At 43.0% G+C, this 19,271-nt stretch overlaps 1 protein-coding gene across 13 annotated transcripts in view; it reads right to left on the bottom strand.

Moving 5' to 3' along the window:
* The window catches only part of pknox2 (pbx/knotted 1 homeobox 2), a 452,602-nt gene that overhangs the window by 161,546 nt on the left and 271,785 nt on the right, over nt 1-19,271 (bottom strand). For 2 of the 13 annotated variants that reach the window (XM_078531552.1, XM_078531543.1), the window contains one exon: nt 6,584-6,654. The exons of the other annotated variants lie outside the window; for them this stretch is intronic. The gene's annotated coding sequence lies outside the window, so the exon portion shown is untranslated. The remainder of the gene's footprint in view (nt 1-6,583; nt 6,655-19,271) is intronic. 13 annotated transcript variants of the gene reach the window in all.

The following is a 19,271-nucleotide window of genomic DNA, read 5'->3' as shown; positions in this document are numbered from 1 at the left end:
CATTCACTCTCCGGCACTGGTGCAGTCTGTAGCATCTGTAAGATATACTGCAGCAACTTGTCAAGGCTTTGACAGCACTTTCTAAACCCTACCTCCTAGAAGGACAAGGCTAGCAGGAACACAGCTGCGTACAAGTTCCACAAGTCATACCATCCTGCCTTGGAAATATATTCATTTCTTCACCATAGCTGGGCCAAAATCCTGGAACTCATCCCTAACAGCTGTACCTACACCATAAAGAATGCAGCTCACCACCACCTTCTCAAGGGTAATTGGGGATGGACAATAAATACTGGCCATGCCAGTGAAGCCCACATCCCATGAATGAATAAATTTTTTAAAAATGAAGAACTTGTTCACTCCGTCAATCTGAACAAGATATAAATGCAGGTCCCAGAGATGAAAGCCTAGCACCCAAAACATTTTTCCACCCCGTTTCCTTCGATATATATGCTCTTTATACTGACATTTTAAAAAATCTTGCAATTAATACGACATTAAGATTTAGTTAAATATCCGGTCACGGCTCCCTCAGTATGCCAGTCAATATAGCAACCAACAATCAAGTTCTACACAAGTACTTTCAAGCTTACTGAACTTAATTATTCTTTCATTGGATGTGGGTATTGCTGGCAAGGCAAGCATTTGTGGCTCATCCCTAACTGCCCTTGAACTGAGTGGCTTGCTAGGCTATTTCAGAGGGCAGTTAAGAGCCAACCACATTGCTGTGGATCTGGAGTCACATGTAGGTCAGACCGGATAAGGGTGGCAGATTTCCTTCCCTGAAAGACATTTTCTTCCCTATTGGTACTCAAAGCAGTCTTTCAGAGATGCTAAACCGAAACCTGACTGCCCCCTCAGCTGGATGGCAAAAATCCCATGGCACTAAATCAAAGACCAAGTTCCCCCAGTGCCTCCACCAGTTTTTAATCTCTCAACCGTCATTAAAAAAAGAAAACAGATTAACTGGTCATTGGCCTGGAGCTTCCGTGAAGCAACAATCATCCTCGAACTTTTCAACGGCCCGACGGTGCTCCGCATTTCTTGCCAGGTCTTCCGAACCCAACATTCCCAAAACAGTACAGTCCCGCAAAGAACTCCATCGCAGCGCTATAACATCAGGGGAGAAAACCATGCCAGGTCCTCTTCTGATGGTATTAGCCACCATAAGGTAGGTTTAAACATAAAGGGTGTCAGTGTGAGTGATGGGGGCAGTCAGGGTGGAAGTTGAGGGGGATTAGGGAGAGGCAAGGTCAGGTGGCACAGTCAGGGGGCAATGGAGGGGATCAGTTTGAGTGATGGGGGTAATTAGGCAGGGGATACGTGACAGTGATTCGGGGGGTCAGTTCTGTAGTTACGCAGGAATTAGACGAGGATCTTTCTATCCTGGGTGATCATCTAGGTTAGTACCACAGAACTATCCAGAGTCTACGACTCTAACTCAGAGTTGGAAACTTTTGCAGAAGGTCCTGGGGAACAGGGGAATTGCCCATTGGAAGCTGAAACTTCCTGGGCAGTTCCTACAGAGGTCAGTGTGTTGGGATTTCCACGGGATCTCCGACAATCTGGAGATCAGAAGTTCTGGGACATTATCTCATTGCTTTTTATGGGAGCTTACTGTGCACAAAATGGTTGTCGCGTTTCCTACATTAGGGAGTGAATACACTTCAAAAGTTGATGCTTTGGGAATTACTGAAAACATGAAAGGAGCTATGCAAGTGCAAGTGCTTTCTTTTTATTTTCTTTCAATACTTTCTACAGCCCAACCTTCATTCCAGGCCAGCAACTTTCATTCTGTACTTATAAGAGATGAGCAAAATTCCAATAAGTCTTACTTAATAGCACGCTTATCAAGGGGTGAAAGGCACACTACTGGGAAAGCCTTCCTGGACTTTTCCTCTAATATGACTAACATGCTTCACAGCCATAAAGACCCCCAGTTATTTGCTCCCAAAAAAACTGCTGAATTTCATCCATCACGGACTCTGGCTCTAATCACGGCTGGTATTTATCCAGAAGGGAGGGCCACTCGACTGATTGTATTAGCTCATCAGTGGTCCATTTATTATACAACATATTGCACAAATTGTTCAATTTCCAACACTTTCTTAACACTACGCAAATGGGAAGATGGGAAAAGGATGAGAGTAGTTTTAAATTTAAATAGGCAAGGGTATCACTTGGAGTAGCTGAGCCTACAAGGAATCATTTTCCCACTAAAATACACAATGCAGGAGATATTCCCCTTTCAGTTTCCAATTTCCTGTTGTGAAAACATAACACGGGGTGAAGAGTGCCCAGGCCGCTGACTGTTTTCAACATGAACCATTACCAAGTGTCACAGGGGAAACAAAGGGAAATGTATCATTAAGTTGTTTGAAGTAGAACTAAGCCACCCATCTAGCAGTCAAATTTAAAACTGGGAAGGTTAGACCACAGGATATGCAAGTATTCAGACAGCTAAAAGGAGAAATTTACTGCAGTAGATCTTCACTGGAGCATCAGAAAAACTTGACACATTTCTCCAGGTTTTCGCTGAGTCGGGACGACTCAGGAGGCCTTTAAAAACTGTGGCCAGGACTCAATTCCAGGATTCCCAATCTCACACCCAGAGTTTCCAATTTTCGGGAGTGACTTTTAAGGGTGCCACCAGTGGGTTTGGCTCTAAAGCCTGCACCCTGCTCTCCTGACCTTAGGGCCCCATTGCAGGGATCGGCATGTCCCAGTCCTCTGCAATTTTCATGAAGTCGGGTCAGCCTTTCAAAGAGTCGTGGGTCATGTCACCTCAGAGCTGTCATAAATCATAGGTCCCCTCTGCATTAGGGGACCTTTTGATGGGTAAGTTCAAAAGGCCCTCCTCAATCCTCCCATACCAAGGTATGCCCCCCTCCCAACATCCCCTATGGCCCCTCATGTCACCCCCATGCCAAGGTATGCCCCCAAACAAACATATATGGCCTCTCATGTGCCCCATGCCAAGCTATGTTTCCCAAACAGCCCCAAAGCCCCTCATGCCCCCCCCCATGCCAAGCTCTGGCACTTCCATATGCATTCACCCACTATACACTGTACAGAACCAATGAACCCCAATCTGACAGTAGGGTGTGAGAAAAAAGGTTTTAAAAAAGTCACTCCTCTATAACCTTCCACTTTCTAAAAAATAAAACTTCTTTTATTGCAGTCCGGTAAAAATGTCAATCATCCAGGTCCTTTAAAGTGTCAATAGCTGAAACTGCAAGTGCTTTGTAACTATATAAAGATTGTGAGCATAGATCAGGGAGCCAGAACTGTCAATCAAGGAATGTTTTCTCTGGGGCTCAGGTGTTTTAGTACTCTAATGGATGTCTGGGCTCTCAGCCAAAAATACATAATGAGACTTGGCCCAGAGCCCAAAAATTCATTAGTCTGCTGAAACACCTGAGCCCTAGAGAAAACATTGCTTGATTGACAGCTATGCCTCTCTAATCGATTCTGCCAATTTTACAATGTTTACTTACGAGATAAAGCCTTTTCATGTGTTTGCAGTTTCTACTATTGATACTTTAAAGGGTCTGTAGTAAAAAGGGGTCTTTTTTTAAGAAAGTGGAAAGTTCTCAATGAATTACTTTTTTAAAACTACACATCCTGTCACTATAAGGTTCATTGCTGATATACAGTATATAGTGGGTGAATGAGCATGGAAGTGCCATAGGGGGTGGGTGGGAGCAGCATGAGATAGCATGGATGGGGCATGGAGAATAGTTGAGGGGGTGAGGGCTGGGGTGCACTTCTGTTTTTATTTTAATTAGAACAAGTCCCAACACACCAAGGCAGGCCTTTTAAACAGTCTGCCTTCACATCCTGTGGCTGCCTCTGAACTTTTTCATGGGTCAGCAGGCCTGACTCCAGCCTGCACCTTTATCCCCGCCAAAATGAAAATCTTGTCCTTGCGGGCACTTTCTCTTGAGGCGAGTAGGCCAAAACAGTAATTTTCCTGACTCCTGCTACCCACTTTGAACATGAAAATCCAGCACGTTATGCCAGGCATGTCTTAGTGGTACCACCCTCACTTCTGAGTCAGAAGGTCAAGTGTTCAACTTCCAGAGACTTGAGCACAAAATCTAGGTTGACACTTGATTGCAATACTGAGTGATTGCTGCACTGTCAGAACTGTTGTCTTTCAGATGAGACATTTAACCTGGATGTAAAATATTCCATGGTACTATTTCATGGAGCAGAAGGGAAGTTCTCCCTGATGCCTTGACCAATATTTATTCTTCATCCAACATCATTAAAACTGATAAACTGTTCATTCTCACTGTTGTGGGAACTTGCTGTGCACAAATTGGCACCACATTTCTTATATTACAACATTGACTACACTTCAAAAGTACATCTTTGGGTTGTCCAAAGGTTGTGAAAGGCAATATATAAATGCAGGTCTTCCTTTATATAAAGGAAAAATCACCTCTAATATCATTACTAAGTTACTGTCAGAAGCGGCTTTAGTTGGTAACACTTTCATCTTGGGCCTCAGAAGGTTGTGGGTTCAAGACCCAATCGAGAATTTAAGAATCTAATCTAGGTTAGTAATCAGTGCAATATTAAGGATATGCTACATTGTCAGAGGTGCCACCTTTCAGTTAGGAATTTAAAACCCATCCACCTTATAGGTTGGCATAAATGATCCCACAATACTATTCAAAGAAGAGTTCTCCTGGCATCCTGAACTAACAGGTTAACTGCTCTTTCATTTCATGCAAAACTGGTTAATGCATTCTCCTAAACAGCAGTACTAACCGTACCTTAAAAATAAAGCAATTCAATGGATGTGAAGAATCTTGCGGATATCCTTAGAGATGCGATAGGGTGTCTAATGAATGCAAGCTCTTTCATTCTTTTCATTATCTGTGAAAGAGATAAGGTGCTGGAATATATCCCGCACTAGTGAAACTGCACTCTGGTGGGACTTAGTACTTCAGGGAAAGAGGAGGAAGAAAAAAAAAACAGAGGGTGCAGAAAACTGATAATATATTGGAAACAAAAGGACCATTGAAGGCAATAAGGAAGAGTGACTTGCATTTATATATCACTTTTTGCGACCTCAGGTCATCCCAAGTGCTTCATAGCCAATTAAGCACTTTTTGAAGTAGAGTCACTGTGTAATGAAGGAAATATGGCAGCCAATTTTTACACAAGGTCCCACAAACAACAATATAATAAAATCTGATAATCTGTTTGGTGATGCTGGAAAAGCAAGATGATACATGCGTGGTACGGCACGCTGCTTCTGTGACTATTAAGATGTCAAGGAGGCTTTGTGGAACACTTCCATTCAGTCCAGAAGTGTGACCATGAACTTTGAGACGCTTGCCACTTTAATGATCCACCTCGCTCCCACTCTGGCCTCGGCCTCCTGTATTGTTCCAACGAAGCTCAAAGAAAGCTACATCTTTCAATTTGTCACTTTACAGACTTCTGGACTCAACACTGAATTCAACAATTTCAGATTGTAACCTCTATCCCCTTTTTGTTTCTTTTTTCTTTGGTTTTGTTTTTTCTCTTTTGCTTTTGACCAGCGGCTGTGCACAATTCTGCCATTCATACCTCTGCTGGACATATTTTTTATTTCTTTACTTGTCCCACTACAATTCCCTGCAGCCTTACAATACTCATCATAATCTCTCCTGTCTTCCACCCTATCACAGAACTTCCCTTTAATTATTTTTCCCCCCCAGCCTCCTACCTCTATCTTGCTTAAAATCCATTACATTTCTAACTTTTCCCAGTTCTGATGAAAGGTCATCGACCTGAAACTTTAACTCTGTTTCTCGCTACACGGATGTTGCCAGGCCTGCTGAGCATTTCCAACATTTTGTTTTTATATGAAAAAGTCATCCTTATGTTCCAAGCTGCATTATGAAACTTGTCTGTTCACTGAGTTTTCAGATTTAAGAATCTATAAAATATCTTCAAGCCTCTAGCTCACTGAATGGTGTCAGCTGTTTGTTAAGGCACAGCAGATGGTAAATGCTGAGCTGCTCAAATCCCAGGGGGAAACTTGAAACAGTGCCACAGCTGTTTTGCAATTTGTATTTTTATTTTGAAATTACTTTGAATTCAGTAGTAATAAGTCCACCGAGTCTTACAGGTTTTTTACAAAACTAAATTAAACATTTATTAATAAAATAAATTATTGTAAGCACATATATAGGCCTACAAATTACTACTATGAAAACTCCTAAATCCCCTAATTAATGTCGCTCCCAGTTACATCTCTGTTAAGGCAACAGTAAAACAACACAGGTTTCAACAGACCCAGGCAAAGCACACAATACCCTGGACAGTGATATTTAAAATTAATTCTCTTAGCTTCAGTTCCTGGAGACAGCAGCTTGGTACATAGAGGCTGGAGGCTTTTCACACTTGTTAGGTCTTAGAATTCCTTCTTTCCTTACACGTAACCTCATCTCATTTACACATCCTTCTCGCTTTTTAATGTAAATCCCATGTCTCAATATGTCTTTACAACTTTACTTTTTCCATAATATAAATCTTTCATAGCACTCGTATTATCAGTAATCTTTGGGAAAAATAAACACACCTTTTGACTTAGCCTCTGTTGGCTAGGTGTAACACCTCAGCATCTCTTTGAAATTGTCCACTCTGGTTTATCTAAAAAATGCAGATGTTCTTTACACCTCACATTCTAAAACTTCAGCCATGTTTATGTATTTAGTATTTCAAACCCAGTTTTCCTTCTGATACATCAAAGCACCCAGACTAGCTGCCTGCAATTCAATAAAAACCCACACACACGCACCCCCCCTACACAGAGGGGAGCTAAACCAAACCCCACTATCAACTTACCTTTACAATAAATTACAATAATATTATGAAAATTATTATATTTTCATGACATGTTACACAAAACAAAGTCATTTCTTCCCCCAATGTTCCACTTCACTGATCCATGCTGTGGTAATATTCCATAGGAGCTGCCTCTCCCCAGCAGCACATTACCCTATGGGTGAACAGGCAGAGTGAGTGTTGGCCTGCTATTCACTATGGCAGGTATCACAGTTATGCCCAATCCCATCCAAAGAAGCATACACTTTCCTGCAAGGGTCACTGGAGAACAGCAAGGTGAGAAGTTCACTAGCTGAAAAATGATGGCATAGTCGCCAATATTGGCTGATTTAATTAACCATGGTTGAACCAGGGAGGCCATGCCGAACAGAAAGCTTAGACCATTACAGAGGAGGAGCAAGCCATTCAGCCCCTCAAGCCCATATGGAACACTAAAACAGGAGCAGGCAATTAAGTATGCCTCCTGAATCTTTTCCTTTATCCAATCAGATCACGGCACCTGTACCTCAGCTCTTTTTACCATTCAAGTGGGTTCACTGAACTGAATCAACAGCAAGATTATAATTGTCTTTTTTAAGCAGTTGAAAACATACTATAGGTGTTAGAATTACTATACATCAGAGACAGCAGTGAAATATGGCAACATTGTCGGTTATGAAGCTCAGCATAAATTACAAGTGCCTTCATCCCCAGTGAGCTACCTATTCAACTTCATCAGTAGAACCATTCATCACATTACACTGCAGGCCTGACATGCACTTTATAAAATCTCACACACTTTATAACTCCCATTACTGGAAAAGCCCAATAAAAATGTCTAACAAAGTAAATGGCCCTCACTGCCCTCTGACACACTGCGTGGTTTTGTATTGAGCCAAGGAAATCAGAAAGATCCCAGGTTCAGCTCTAGTGAGTTAGCTACTTGCAATCTGTGTAATGGCAAAACAATTGACTTCAACACACATGGACTAAAAAGGAGGCGAGAAGGGGGAATACAGCAGTAACTCCTACCAGCAGCATACATGTAGCTATTAAGTGAAGACAGGATCAAGTACAAATGTGATACTCTCAGATATTTTAAAGCCTGGTGACAGCATCCATGCAGCAGAGTTGACCTGTATGTGCATAGACCAATGCTTATTTGCATACTTCGCAAGCAGTTAGAATCTCAGGACATCCCAAAGCACTTTACAGCCAGTAAAGTATTTTTGCAGCATGGTTTATTTTTAAATTCATTTACAGGATGTGGGCATCGCTGGCTGGGCCAGCATTTATTGCCCATCCCTAACTGCCCTTGAGAAGGTGGTGGTGAGCTGCCGCCTTGAACTGCTGCAGTCCATGTGGTGTAGGTACACCCACAGTGCTGTTAGGAAGGGAGTTCCAGGATTTTGACCTAGCGACAGTGAAGGAACGGCGATATATTTCCAAGTCAGGATGGTGAGTGACTTGCAGGGAACTTCCAGTTGGTGATGTTCCCATCTATCTGCTGTGCTTGTCCTTCTAGGTGGTAGTGGGTTTGGAAGGTGCTGACTAAGGAGCCTTGGTGAATTCCCACAGTGCATCTTGTAGATGGTACACACTGCTGCTACTGTGCGTCGGTGGTGGAGGGAGTGAATGTTTGTTGCTGTGGTGCCAATCAAGCGGACTGCTTTGTCCTGGGCAGTGTCCAGCTTCTTCAGGGTTGTAGGAGCTGTACATCCAGGCAAGTGGGGAGTATTCCAACACATTCCTGACTTGTGCCTTGTAGATGGTGGACAGGAGTCAGGAGGCAAGTTACTCGTCGCACGATTCCTAGCCTCTGACCTGCTCTTGTAGCCACAGTATTTATATGGCCTCCAACAACCACAACCACCTTCCTTTGTGCTAGGTATGACTCCAACCAGTGGAGAGTTTTCCCCGATTCCCATTGACTCCAGCTTTGCTAGGGCTCCCTAATGCCACACTCGGTTAAATGCTGCCTTGATGTCAAGGGCAGTCACTCTCACCTCACCTCAGGAGTTCAGCTCTTTTGTCCATGTTTGAACCAAGGCTGTAACGAGGTCAGGAGCTGCGTGGCCCTGGTGGAACCCAAACTGGGCATCAGTGAGCAGGTTATTGCTAAGCAAGTACCGCTTGATAGCACTGTTGATGACTCCTTCCATTACTTTACTGATGATCGAGAGTAGACTGATGGGGCAGTAATTGGCCAGGTTGGATTTGTCCTGCTTTTTGTGTATAGGACATGCCTGGGCAATTTTCCACATAGACGGTTAGATGCCAGTGTTGTAGCTGTACTGGAATAGCTTGGCTAGGGGCGCGGCAAGTTCTGGAGCACAAGTCTTCAGTACTATTGCCAGAATATTGTCAGGGCCCATAGCCTTTGCAGTGTCCACTGCCTTCAGCCGTTTCTTGATATCACGTGGAGTGAATCGAATTGGCTGAAGACTGGCATCTGTGATGCTGGGGACCTCCGGAGGAGGCCGAGATGGATCATCCACTTAGCACTTCTGGCTGAAGATTGTTGCAAATGCTTCAGCCTTACCTTTTGTACTGATATGCTGGGTTCCTCCATCATTGAAGATGGGGATATTTGTGGAGCCACCTCCTCCAGTGAGTTGTTTAATTGTCCACCACCATTCACGACTGGATGTGGCAGGACTGCAGAGCTTAGTTGGTTGTGGGATCGCTTAGTTCTATCACTTGCTGCTTATGCTGTTTGGCAAGCAAGTAGTTCTGTTTTATAGCTTCACCAGGTTGACACCTCATTTTTAGGTATGCCTGGTGCTGCTCCTGGCATGCCCTCCTGCACTCTTCATTGAACCAGGATTGATCCCCTGGCTTGATGGTAATGGTAGAGTGGGGGATATGCCAGGCCATGAGGTTACATATTGTGTTTGAGTACAATTCTGCTGCTGCTGATGGCCCACAGTGCTTCATGGATACCCAATCTTGAGTTGCTAGATCTGTTCGAAACCATTTAGCTCAGTGGTAGCGTCACACAACACGATGGAGGGTATCCTCTGTTGGGCATGGGCTGCGGCCGAACTGCTGACACAGGCAAAAGCAACTTTTGACCTGAAGTAACCTGAGTCCAGTCATTGGCCTGAGCTGGCTGGAACCGGTTTTGAAGTAGCTGAGTTTCTTGAAGAACAAAGGGAATGAGATAAGACACAAGTCCTTATTTAGGAAAGGAGGAACGAGGTAATACTACCCAAGTCTTGGAACAGAGCCAATGAGAATATGCCACAGACTAGGCAAGCAGGCCTAAACCAACGGGAGAGAGACAGCACAGCTTGAAGAGATAAGATTTAGTATAAGACTGGAGGATTTCAGGCATGGAGCAGCGAGACTCCAGAGGCCAACCATCGCTGAAGCGGAAGAACCTACGTCAGCAACGTAGAGACACAAGAGAGAGAGAACAGAACGCCTGGCCAGCATCAGCTCTCCTTTTCAGGTATTAGCTTTTATATTCTGTGACCACTTGGAGTGTCAGAGAAACCTAGTGGGTGTGCGTTTAGATCCTAGTTTTGGGTATAAAACTGTATAACCTGCTGTAAATTGCATGTCTATATTTAACCGGACGTATAAGCTATATGTAGATGATCTAACGACGTGAATAAAGCGAATTTAGAGTTAAAGGGTCATGAGGACTCAAAACATCAGCTCTTTTCTTCTCCACCGATGCTGCCAGACCTGCTGAGTTTTTCCAGGTAATTCTGTTTTTGTATTATATAACATGCTCTTCCAACTCGGAACCCTTCTTTCAGCCTGCTTCTATATTTTTGAGCCCAATTAAAACCCACTACTGAGTACAATTAACATCCAATTGATATACAATTCACAAGGATTAATGCCTCGTGCAAAAGACAGTACCTCTGACAATGCAGCACACTCTCAGGACTGCACTGAAGTATCAGCTAAGATTTTGTGCTCAGAACTTTGGAGTTGGACTTGAACCCATAATTTTGAGACTCAGATCCATGAATGTTACCATGAGCCATGGGTTTGATATGGCAATGAACAGTCTTCACAGCAGAATGCCAGGAATAGAAAGTAACCTATGTGTGAATAAAATTGAGAAACTTAAGGTATTTAATATCAGCAGAGAAAAAGTATTGGAGAAACTTATGAGGTTTCATCGACAAATCCCCAGGACCTAATGACAAACTTCCTAGTGTTCTAAGGGATAGCTGCAGAGATAGTGGATGCACTGGCTATAATTTTCCAAAATTACCTAGATTCTAGAACAGTCTCAGGAGATTGGAAGCTAGCAAATGTAACACCACCATTCAAGAAAGATGGAAAAGAGAAAACAGGCAACCACAGGCCAGTTAGCCTGACATCGGTTGTCTGGAAAATGTTGGAATATATCATTAAGGAAGTCCTAACAATGCACTCAGAAAATCATAGTACGATCAACGATGGCATGGCTTTATGAAAGGGAAATTGTGTTTAATAAATTTACTAGAGCTACCTGTGGATGTAACCAGTAGGGTAAAGAGGAAACCAGCAGATGTAGTTAACTTGGATTTCCAAAATACATCTGATAAGGTGTCACACAAAAGGTTAAAAGGAAAAGGCTCATGGAATTGGAGGAAAAATATTAGCATGAATACAGGATTGGATAACAGACAGGAAGTAAAGAGTAAGGATAAACGTAGCATTTTCAAATCGGCAGGCTGTGATGAGTGGAGTTCCACAAGGTCCAGTGCTAGAGCCTCAGCTATTTACAATCTATATTAATGACTTAGACGAGAATCAGAGAGTAATGCATCCAAGTTTGCTGACAATACAAAGCTAGGTGGGAAAATAAGCTTGAGGAGACGACAAAGAGGCCACAAAGAGATATAAACAGGTTAACAAGGTAGGTGGAGTATAATGTGGAGAAGTGAGAGATTATTCACTTTGGCAGGAATAGAAAAGCAGATTTTTTTTTTAAAGTTGTGAAACTCGTAAACATTGGTGTTCAGAGGGACTTGGCTCTACTCGTACAAGGAATACAGAAAGTTGGCATGCAGGTACAGCAAGCAATTAGGAAGGCAAGTGCCATTTTGACCTTCATTGCAAAGAATGAAGTCTTGCTGCAACCGTACAGGGTTTTGGTGAGACCACACCTGGGGTACTATGCACAGCTTTGGTACCCACATTTAAGGAAGGATATACTTGCATTGGAGGTAGTACAGCAAAGGTTCATTATATTGGTTCCTGGGATGAAAGGGTTGCCCTATTATGAGAGGCTATAATGTCTGGGGTTTACAAAAATGAGATGTGATCACATTGAAACATGGAAGATTTTGAAGGGGCATGATAGGGCAGGTACTGATAGGTTGTTTCCCCTAGCCGGGAATCTAGAACATAGGTGCATAGTCTCAGGATAAGGTGCTGATCATTTGGGACTGAGATGAGGAGAAACTTCTTCACTCAAAGGGTTGTGAATCTTTGCAATTTTCTACACTAGGGGGTTGCAAATGTTCCATCATTGAATATATTTAAGGTTGAGCTAGACAGATTTTTGGTCTCTCAAAGAATCAAAGGGTATGGGGGGCGGGCAGAAAAGTGAAGCTGAGGCAGATCACTCATGATCATTCTAAATGGCAGAGCAGTCTCAGCCGGGGATACTTTTACTCCTATTTCTTACATTCTGTGCACTCAGAAGTCCTTGCAAGCTCGCTGTAAATACAGGCAAGCAACAAGATGAACTTTCCAGATCACAGGGTAGAACACTAACCAATGTTAGGGTAAGGCTAGCTGGTTGTGAATTGCTGAACACATCAACATTGGATCTCAGACTGTTACAGGCCATTCAGCCCATCAATCTGGATTGGGGCTTTTCTCCTCACCTTTCACCTAATTGATTCGTACTCAACTGGCTGCTCTTCTGTCCTTCAATATTCTCTTTTTTCAAGAACTATCTAATCACCCATTAAAAGTGTTTGTGAACTTCAAAATAGTTTAGGGTAAAGAATTGTACTTTCTTATTCAACTGTTTTTGAGATGTGGGTGACACTGGCAAGGCTACATTTATTGCCCATGGTTCGTATTGCTGAATTGAGTGGTTTATGACACTATTTTAGAGGGTTTTAAAAGAACACATGTAATGTGTGACTAGAGTCACATGGAGGTCAGACTAGACAAGATTGGCAGTTTCCCTCTATGAAGAACTGGTGTGACGTTTACAACGACCTAACATCTTCCACAAAAGCAAAACACTGCAGATGCTGGAAATCTGAAATAAAAGCAGAAAATGTTGGAAATACTCAGCAGGTCTGGCAGTTCAAGAGAGAGAAAAACAGAGTTAACGTTTCTAGAAAAAAGTTCTGAAGAAAGTCATTGACCTTTAAAAGGTCCTGAATTTGGAGGGGGTGAATAAATGACGATGTTGATAATGTACCTACTACACAGTGAAGAGAGCCAGCTGTCGGGAGATAACTTGCCTTGCGTCCACCCATTCATTGTTCCTGCTGACTCACTGAACCTCAGAACTTTAGTAACATCACAAATGAAGGCAAATTCTTTAAGTCTGTGACCCATAAACTAGCATAGAGTAGAAATTGCCTTCCAGTGACTGTACTCTCTTTTGATCCCCTGGATCAAATGACCCAACTACACGACAGCTTCTTTACACAGCCTGAGCCTCATTGAACACTGCTCCTTAGTGAGTCCGAGGTAACTAAGCCTTGTATGAAGGTCAGGGGCTGAGGTAACTGGTATGTATAGCGCTGAGTCTCCCATACGCTCAACACTGCATTCTGCACTATCGGCTCTTCCACAATATCGCAACCCACAATTTGCCATGCATCCATTCACTGCACAGGAAACATATAGGATAAGTACCCATAGATGACCTGGATGCCTCGCCCTCCCATAGAGGAGTGCCTAGCCTCCACATCAGCAAGACCAAGATCAGGAACTCAGCATACAAACCCATGTCCCACTACACAGCACATTGCAATCCCAGTGGACAGCAGTGTCACACTCCCCTAACAGATTTCCATTCTACTTTATGATGCTCATCACTAGATAATCTAGTGGCATTCAAGCCATTTATATACAAGCATATCTTTGGGAGACAGCAATTCCACTGATAGAAAAAGGTAGCACAATGCTCTGAGCAGGCAGAGTAAAGCAGCCACAATCAGTGGTTAAAAAATCAGTTAAGCAGGGCTCCATCAAGAGTAAAAAAATCTCAACGGGCCAGAAGGTGAAGAGGTTGAGATAGAAACTATGCTCAGGAACTGTTTAAATTGTCGAGATCAACAAGTAAGTAAAAATGAAACAAAAGCATTGCCTGAAATCTCAGGTAGTAAGTACCTTAGGCAACAGAACAGAAATGTGCTAAGTTTGATTCAATTAATCTATTTCAACTAGGGTACATTCAGGACAACTACAATTAGACTTAGCTCCTCTGGGTTGCCATTACTATGGTATCAGCACAGTTGAACAGAGTTCATGTGCGGGTGCTAGGTGAGGATATGATTAAGCTGGACCATGAGCATGATCAAATGATCTGTCTGATGTTCATCTCAAGTCCAGCAAACTGAATGAGCTACTGGAGGGTGTCCAAGGAATTCAGTACTGGAACTTTGGAAGGAGAGATCAGAGAGAGAAAACAAACAGGCTCTCAAACATAAAATGAAACAACAAAAGAATGCCTAAAAAGACCACCCCAGACACTACTCAGAATGAAAGCCCAGAGGAATAGTGCTTGAAATTAGTGTCTGGATAAGACCATAAGACATAGGAGCAGAAGTAGGCCATTCGGCCCTTTGAGTCTGCTTCACCATTGAATGAAATCATGGCTGATCTGATAATCCTCAATTCCACTTTCCTGCCTTTTCCCCATAACCCTCAATCCCCTTACTGATTAAAAATCTGTCTATCCCAACTTTGAATATACTTAACGATCCAGCCTCTACAGCCCTCTGCGGTATAGAATTCCACAGATTCACTACCCTCAGAGAAGAAATTCCTCCTCATCTGTCTTAAATGGGCGACCCCTTACTCTGAGATTATGCCCTCTGATCCTAGACTCTCCCACGAGGTGAAACAACCTCTCAAGCCTGTAGGTCAAGCCCCCAAGAATCTTATATGTTTCAATAAGGTCACCTCTCATTCTTCTTGGAACATTGACTCAGAATCCAGGAACACACACTTGCCATATACTGGTCCTGGAAAATGATTTACAACTCTTGGATTAGGAAAGTCTGGACAATCTGTACCTGGAATTCCAATCTCCTGTAAAACTGCCCAAATATCATTAGAGGCATAATGGCTGTTTTCAGGGCTGCAACTGTCAACACTTTGTAGCAGTCCAAATTAACCAGCTCCATTCAGATTTTAAAAGGCCTCAATATGTCATCACATCAGTCACATATTATAACCATAATTTCCTGCTCATTTACTTCAAATATTGAACATGACAGGAATGCTATATATCAATAATAAGCTCCTCAGGAAGCTTCCTGATTATACCAATTGGGTAATGGGCACCCCCCAAAAGTCTAGTGAACCTGTTTCAAGTACTCTATTCCTCCCCTCCAAGGATTTTTCTCCTCCCTTGAAGCCACAGGTTGTCAGTTGGATATAATTCCATTGGCACCTGCTCTTCCATGTGCGAGTTTCAACAGCAAGTATGGCCAGGCTACAAAGTACAGAAGGACATCATTCGGCCCATGCCAAGCAAGTTTAGGGAGAGATGGTGGCGTACTATCACTGTACTAATAATCCAGAGGCCCAGGCTAATGCTCTGGGAGTACGAGTTCGAAACCCACCACGGCAGCTGGTAGAATTTGATCTCAATAAATACAATCTGAAATATAAAGTTAGTCTCAGCAATGGTGACCATGAAACTATCATCGATTGTTGTAAAAACCTATCTGTTTCATGAATGCCCTTTAGGGAAGTATATCTGCCATCCTTACCTGGTCTGGGCTACAGGCAAGTCCAGACCTACAATATGTGGTTCACTCTTAACTACTCTCTGAAACGGTTGAGCAAGCAACTCAGTTCAAGGGGGAATCAAAGATGGGCAACAAATGTTGGCCTCGCCAGCAATGCCCACATCCTATGAAAGAATAAAGAAAAGAAACTCTTCTGCTCTTTTCCTATAGCCTTACAAAGGAGATTTAGCAACTTATATTTATTTAGCACCTTTAGCGTAAAATGTCCCAAGGCACTTCACAGGAGCACTATAAAACAAATTATGACACTGAGCCACATAAGAAAGCACTGGGATAGTCAAGTCCAAGAGGTAACAAAGGCATGAATGAGGGTTTCAACAGCAGATGAGCTGAGACAGGAGCAAAGTTTTGCAGGTTAAAAAGAGGCATCTTAGCGATGGCTCAATTGTATGTTCATAAATTCATCTTCGGGGTCAAATATGACTTCCTCCTGACTGAGGTGCAGAAGTCCCGCCTCCAGCCAATTAACATCATTGGAGCATGAAATAGCTACGGGACAGCCAGTACTGGCAGGGGTGTGTTTGCTGCCAAATCCTCGGATGGTGGGAAGGGAAACTCTGCCATCTAAAATATCGTGGCCAATGCTTTCAGTCTTTCCAATATTTACTTGCAGGAATTTTCTGTTAATCCAGTACTGGATGTCAGATAAGCAGTCTGATAATTCAGCAACAGTGAAGGAGTCGAGAGAGTTGGTGGTGAGGTGGAGCTGGGTGTCATAAGCATACACGTGGAAACTAATGTTGTGCTTTCGGATGATGTCGCCAAGGGATAGCAGAAAGCTTGGAAATAAGAAGGGGCCAAGGATAGATCCTTGGGGAGCACCAGCGGTAACAGTGTGGGAGCAGGACGAGAACCCATTGCATGTGATACTCAAGCTACAATTAGATAAGAATGCAACCAGTTGAGAGCAGCTGGATAGCAGTGAAGGGGTGTTGGAGAAGGATGGTGAGCTGTGTCAAAGGTTGCAGACAAGTTAAAGAGGATGATGAGGGATAATTTACCTTTGTCACAGTCATATAGGATGCCATTTGTGACTTTGATAAGTGCCATTCCTGTACAGCGGAAGGGATGGAAACCTGATTGGAGGGATTCAAACATTTAGCTCGGGAAAAGATGGAAAGTGAAAACATGTTCAAGTACTTTGGAGAGGAAAGGGTGGTTGGAGAAGGGGTGGTAGTTTGCAAGGATGGTAGGGTCAAAGGTTGATGGACAAGGGTGATGAGGGCAGATTTAAAGGAGAGGGACAACACCTAAAGAGAGAGAACTGCTAACAATATCAGCTAACATGACGACCAGGAGGGAAAGTTGTCCGGTCAGCAGTTTTGTAGGATTAGGGTCAAGGGAGCAGGAATTAGGTCTCATGGATAAGATGAGCTTGGATAGGGCATAAGGGGAGCTAGGAAAGAAAATAGAGAAAGATGCAAGTTCAGAGCTAGGGCAGTGGAGAACATTAAAGGAATTTTGACCCGGTAGACTAGTGGAAGGGAGGGACAAGGATGGTCTTGATCTTAGTGACAAAGAAGTCTATGAACTCCTCACGCTTGTTGTTGAAGGTGAGGGCGGAGGAGTCAAGGGAGCGGTGTCTAAGAAGAAGGGGAAATGGAATAAAGTAGCTCCACCTTTACACTGGCTGATTGTACTAATGATTTGTTTTGCATTCTGCTCACTAAAAACACACAAGCATCTGTGCTTTGGGGACTCATTTGTAAAACCCTAACTCTCCATGCCAGTCAAAAGACTCAAACACAACTATCTCTCTGGGCTACAAAGCAATTACAGTCACACACATTAACATTTTTGCCCACCAGTCTGGACAGTTTGGTAGGAGGGAAGAACATCAACAATGGACTATTTCTTATCTGGGGAGATTTTTTTCAGCTGAGCTGATCAACTGGGAAATATAAGGGGGCCAAGCATAGATCCTTGGGGACACCAGGTAAAAGTGTGGGGGCAGGAAGAGAACCCACAGCAAGTGATACTCAAACTGCAATTAGATTTATAAGGATGCAACCAGGTGAGAGCAGCTGGATAGCAAAGGGGTATGTCTTGGTTCGGGAAGAAGAATCACACTAACGTGTCACAAACAGGCTGTGATGGGAAGAAAATCTGCTTTCTCATTCAGAATTCTTCAGGCACTTAAAACAAGCCACTTCAACTCTTTCACCTATCATTCCTCCATTCTCAGCTGGCTTCTGTGCCCAGCAGAGGGCATTAACATTGTCACTCAGCTCCTGTTAGCAATAGGTGCACACTGGCTCCAACACGGGCCTGAAGGTGGATTCTCCAAGGTGCTAGACTGCGGCACGAATGGTCAGCGCCACTGAGTAGTGAACTGTAGCGCAAGTCCTGTTGTGTTATGTACTTGGGAGTGGTTGGCAGAAGGGGGAGAAAAGAAAGAAAGGCAAATAGGTAGAGTAGATACCAGAGTGAGAAAGAAAAAGAGAAGTAAATCAACTCAGATTTATAAAACACCACATAAAATTCACAAACATCCTAATATCTTATGTGTTTTAATATTTTAAAAGTAGAGTCACTGGTATGTAGGTGGCACTAGCAGCCAATTGCCAGACAGCAAGGTCCGATAAATTTAAATGGTAAAAATTATGAGTTTGTTGCTTTTCGCCACATCCAATAGTTTGGCAAAGCCGTCAATCCCATAGCAACCATAGGCTTGTTCTGTGGACGTTGTTCGTGATTGTTTCCCCTACTGCCAGAGTTAAGGGTTAGCATACTCCCTTCTCTGTGGAAGCAGCTGCTTACGCTGTGGACTTTACTCATCTTTCCTGAAATGCCTGTGTATTCTGCACTTTCACTTAACATTTGCTAGTGTTTGGTATTCTGGCTGCCATGTTCCCCTACAAGATAACCATACTTCAAAGGTAATTCAGTGACTTCGAAGTCCTTTCTGATGACCTCTGGTCATGAAAGATCCTGCATAATCGCATGTTTTATTCTTCCTTTTTTATGTATGTCATCTGTCCATGTTTTGTATGAACAGTCAGCAATTTCTACCTGGTATCCTTGCACCCAAAATTGCAGGTTAAGACAAAAAAATAACAAAGGTTTATCCTTCTGCAGAGCTCAGTTGTAATGGTCCCGCTCTGTCCAATACTGCTTCTCCAAGCCTCTGCCCACTGCCAGGAATGAACCTTGGCAGCATGCAGAAGAAAACAAATGCGGCAACTGGAAGTGTTGTCAACTGAAAGCAGCTTCATCAGAAAGATGCATTAAATGAGAACAAACTGCATTGACACCTCTGCAGAATGGGTAGGTGGAAATTTTTGATTTTGTGAAAATTCAATGACCAAGAATTCCCAAGTAAAGTATCTGGTAAGAATTGCAAGTATGTCTGGTGATCAAAGTTGATTCCACTTTCTTTATAGTGTCAGTTTGGCCAAGTTGGGAGCACGCTTGCTTCTGCTTTAAGTCATGGAGTCAAGTTGCACTTCAGTATTTGAACACATAACCAAGGCTTTGACACTT

The sequence above is a fragment of the Cetorhinus maximus genome, chromosome 2 (genome assembly GCF_964194155.1).
Source record: "Cetorhinus maximus chromosome 2, sCetMax3.hap1.1, whole genome shotgun sequence".
Taxonomy (NCBI): Eukaryota; Metazoa; Chordata; class Chondrichthyes; order Lamniformes; family Cetorhinidae; genus Cetorhinus; species Cetorhinus maximus.
Note: the sequence above shows the minus strand (reverse complement) of the source record. Positions and strands in the feature narration are given on the sequence as shown.